This window comes from Thamnophis elegans, chromosome Z, assembly GCF_009769535.1.
Source record: "Thamnophis elegans isolate rThaEle1 chromosome Z, rThaEle1.pri, whole genome shotgun sequence".
NCBI classification, from domain to species: Eukaryota; Metazoa; Chordata; class Lepidosauria; order Squamata; family Colubridae; genus Thamnophis; species Thamnophis elegans.
The window spans coordinates 124,836,782-124,842,038 of record NC_045558.1 but is presented as its reverse complement, the minus strand read 5'-3'; positions in this window follow the sequence as shown (position 1 = coordinate 124,842,038).

Genomic DNA, 5,257 nt, shown 5'->3' with positions numbered 1-5,257 from the left:
TTTCAGTGAGCTGTTAGAAGAGACAAGAAGCAATGTGACATCTGAAAAGATATGAAAGATGGAAACAGGAATTAAAATTCTTTGCAAAGATATTTAAAATCCTAAACAAAATTCCAATCTTGAACTGTTATGCTAAATGACACAAATGAACGGATAGTAAATGGATTTAAGGAAGATATTTTTTTCATGAAAAGATATAAAACATATCAATGAGCTTAAAAAATAATCTAGATAAACCTCAAACTAGGCCCTGGCCCTAGCCCTGCTTCCTCCCCCATCACTGCCTCTTTGTTTGGGCTGCTTACCTTCCGTGACGGCTGGCCCACACCCACAAAGCGGCTCTCAAAGAGGCGACGGCTGGCCGCAGGCCGCCAAGAAGTACCAGAGGTCACCGAAAAAGCTGCTGCCATCACCACCATGTTCTTTGTGAATATGCATCTAATTGCCTTGCAAGTCCGGATTGTGATGCCTTAGCTAGGAATACAAAATTTAGTGTTATAATAATAATTATAGGTATTACAATTACAAAAAAAAAGAATTCCCAAGAAGTAGAAGATGAGTTAAAGCCAATAAAAAAAGCAGAAACAATTTCCAGAGGTCAGATGGAGAGGTGTTATCTGTGTTACGGTCTTCCAGGGGAAACAATTTCATGATGGGTGTTGCCTGCCTGAAAAAGCCTTTCTTGTCTGCATCCTTGATTCTGAACGGAGTATGAAATGGTGGTTCTTTCTATAATCTGTAATGATCTCCTTTGTTTTATTCATATTTAGAACCAGATTATTTTTATTGCACCAAACCACCAGAGTCTTCACCTCTTCCCTACAAGCATCTTCATTGTCATCCCAGATAAAACACACCACTGCCGTGTCCGCATACTTCACAATATGATTTGTATTAGATATGGGACACCAGTCGTGGGTCATCAAGGTGACCAATAATAGACTTAAGACACAGCCCTGTGGGGAATCTGTACTCAAGGAGATGGAGATGGAAACTTTTCTTCCAACTGGCACAAACTGGGGACTATCAATAAGGAAATCAAGGCTTCCGGGGAGGGACTTGGCCGTCGGCAGCGGCTTAATTGAGCCGCTCCCAGATTTCTGGTTCGTTATCTAATTAAACACCTTTTAGATAACTCAAACTTCAGATAAGAAGATTGTAGTGAGCGTCTCAGCCGGTAAGAACTTTTCCTTGCAGTTTGTAGCTTTTTTTTTCTGCTGCAAACGAGGGGGGGGGTTGTTTTTTTTTAAGCTGAGTCATCTCCGGCCAGATTTCTCTTTATTTCTTTTTTCTCAATAGATTTTAGACTGTGTTAGTTAAAAATCCATACCGTGTACGGGTTCTGGGAAGTCGGGGGGGGGGGAAGGAGGAGGGGGGATGGGGGGGTGGAGGGAGGGAGGGGTACACACAACAAAAAAAATTGTATTTCAATGTCTTAATGATTGACAAATGATGACATATTTGTGTTTGTTTTTTTTAAAGAAAAATAAAAAAGTTCTCTTAAAAAAAAAAAGAGTTAGGGGGCTGCGCGAAGAGAGACAGGAGAACTTAAAGCAGATGTTTTCTGAGGCCTTTGACTGTCTGGTGGGAAGACCGGGATCCAATTTTGATTGGCAGATTGATAAAATTTTTCGCGTCAACTCCTGGGCAAAACAAAAGCAACTCCCCCAAGACGTGGTAATATATTTTGCTACAAGAGAATCCAGAAATAAGATATTACAAGAGTCCTACAATACCAAGCTTCAAATTGGCGGACAGGATTTGATGGTTTTGAAAGAGATACCACCTCAAATGCTAAGAGCCAGAAGAGATTATGCTTTTTTGGTGGAAGAGCTCATAAAGTGCCAGATACAGTACAGATGGGATGCCCCGTTCGGCATTATAGTTACATTTGATAAGCAAAGATATCGTCTCAACTCTGTATGGAAAGCTCGAGATTTCTATCATAAGATTTTGAAAGTGGGGCACCCTGAACCATCGGGATATGGAGAAAAACCACGAGCAGGACAAGAGAAACAGCAAACTACACAATCACCAGACAAAACGTATCATCTCCCCCTCCCGGAAGGGCAAGGGGTTAAGGAACAAAGATCTAACCATATGACCACCAGACAAACAGAAAAACAAGCCATAACGCAACAATCTCTACAATCTTCGGCCATTGATCAAGGAGCTACAGCAACAAGCTCAGAAGCTGTGGGAGGAGCTGGACCCAAGGTGAGACAGGCCATGCGGGAGGCTCTAAAAAAGCTTCAGGCAACCAAAAATGACAACTAAGATTTTGACATGGAATGTTAATGGACTGAACTCTCCACAGAAGAGAAAGAAAATATTTCATTATCTTAAACAATCTAAGAATGACATAATTTGTTTGCAGGAAACTCATATCAAAATAACTGATCAAAAATATCTGTTCAATCCCAAACTTGGTCAACATTTTGTGACCTCTGCTACGGAAAAAAAAAATGGTATAGTAGTATACCTAAGGAAAGACATTAAAGCTGAGCTAATTGAAGCAGATCCCTTTGGAAGATATATCGCATTAGATTTAATCTTAGAAGGGAAAAAGACATTGCTTTTGGGAATCTATGCTCCTAATCAACAACAAGATGGATTTTATAGAAATCTCCATGCTAAATTAGTACAGTGGGACTTTAAGTCGTGCATACTATTGGGTGATTGGAATGGCGTGATTGACACCAAAAGAGATAAGAAGACATCTCGCCCGAATACTAAATTCCGAGCTAAACTACCCAAATCCTTTTTTGACATGATGGACGACTTCGAACTGCGAGACATTTGGCGCGAAAGGCATGCAGAAGAATATGACTTTACCTTCTTTTCCGACAGACACCAATCTTTTTCAAGGATCGACTTTATATTAATTACTAATGATTTACTTTCTAGGGTGAAGAAGACAAAGATTACGGCCAGAGTCCTTTCGGATCATAATCCAGTTTGGATGGAGCTGGGAAGGGTAGTTCAGGCAAGAAGGTCCTGGAGGCTGAATGAAAATTTATTCAGATATGAAAAGTATGTTAATGATTGTAAAAAATTGTTATCTGAATACTTTGTTTTTAACATGAATAAGGGTACACCTATGGAACATGTATGGGATGCAAGCAAAGCTTATATGAGAGGAGTATTGATAAATATAAACAAAATACATAGACATAAACAAGGGCAAAAATGTAAAGAATTGGAAGAGGAAATTAAAGGGAAAGAGCAGGAATTAATATTGAACCCAGGTGATACAAAGACTAAAGAAGCAATTTCCATATTAAAATCTCAATTTGATATGCTGATCTCTGACCAGGTAGCCACCAGTTTATTATATGCCAAACATAATACTTTCTGCAATGGAAATAAACCCGGTAGGTGGTTGGCTTATCAGATTAGGAAAAAAAGGAAAATTCGAAATGTATCCAAATTGTGTTACAGAGGGAAGGAAGTGTTTCAGCAGGAAGAGATCCAAAAGGGATTTCGAGAATTTTTTACAGAGTTGTATAAAGGGGACAAAATTAGGGACTTAGACATAAATAAATACTTAGATAAAGAGAAAATCCCCCTAGTTAGCGAAGAACATAGGTATAGGTTGAACCAACCAATAACCTCTGGGGAAATCCTGCAGGTAATCAAACAATTAAAGCTAGGGAAAGCACCAGGTACAGATGGCTTAACAGCCGTTTACTATAAAAACTTACAGTTAGAAATGGTAGAACCTCTTAGAGAATTATTTAATAAAATTCAATCAGAAGGTAAAGTGCCCCCTTCATGGAAGACAGCGTTCATATCGTTGATACCCAAAGAAGACCAAGATCTTACTCAGCCGAAAAATTATAGACCTATTTCATTACTTAATGTAGATTATAAAATTTTTACTAAAATATTAGCAAATAGGTTAATGGTGGTTATCCAACAACTGATACATACTGACCAAACAGGTTTTATACAGGGCAGACAGATGAAGAGCAATGTCAGGTTAATCACTAATGCTTTAGAATACTTGGGAAAGAATAATCAAATCCCTGCCGCATTCATATTTTTGGACGCTGAGAAAGCCTTTGATCGAGTCAATTGGCAATTCTTGTTGAAGATACTGCAAAAAATGCAGATAGGAGATGGCTTTTTAAGGTCAATTGGTGCAATATATCAGCAGCAAAAAGCCCAAATTATAGTTAATGGAAGTTTAACAGATTCCTTTCAAATAGAAAAAGGTACAAGACAGGGTTGTCCTTTGTCCCCACTATTGTTTATTATAACTTTGGAAGTATTGCTGAATAAGATACGGGCATTGGATGCTTTAAAAGGGATCAAGATCAGACAGCAAGAATACAGAGTCCGTGCTTTTGCGGATGACTTGGTTATAATATTGAAACAACCGCAGGAATCCAGTAAGGTTTTAATGAATACGATTAATCAATATGGTCAAGTCTCTGGATTTAAAATCAATTTAGGAAAAAACAAAATATTAGCAATGAATATGAATACCAAACAGAAGGAAGAATTGGGAGTGATGTTAGGATGTGAGGTTGTTAAAAAAGTCAAATATCTTGGAGTTAATATTTTAACTTCAAATGGGAAATTATACAAGCATAATTATGAACCACTCTGGCATAGTATACAAACGGAGATGAAAAGGTGGGAGAAACTGCATTTATCTTTGTTGGGAAGGATAGCGGCAGTGAAAATGAATATTTTACCAAAATTTTTATTTTTGTTTCAAATGTTACCAATACTCAAAAGAGATGTGAATCTTTTAGAATGGCAGAAGGGTATCAACAAATTTGTATGGGCAGGAAAGAAGCCGAGGGTAAAGATGAAAATAATGCAAGATGTACGTGAAAGAGGAGGATTGAAATTACCAAATTTAAAATTATATTATGATGCAGTGGCTTTATCTGCAATTAGTGATTGGATCCACTTAACCAATGACAGAATATTGAATATTGAGGGACATGATTTGGTATATGGTTGGCATGCTTACTTGTTATTTAACAAAAAACTGGATAAGAATTTCAAAAATCATATTTTAAGAAATGCCTTATTGCGGGTTTGGAAAAAATATCAACATAAACTAAATGATAAATTGCCCATGTGGGCAATTCCTAGACATGCAATTGAAAATATGAATATAGAACAAAAACACGATAGAACCACTTATAGACAACTCCTTATTACAGAAAGAGGGGTGTTGCAATTAAAATCCTTAGAGGTACTTAAAAAAGAGAAGGTAGTTCAAACGTGGTTTCAGTAT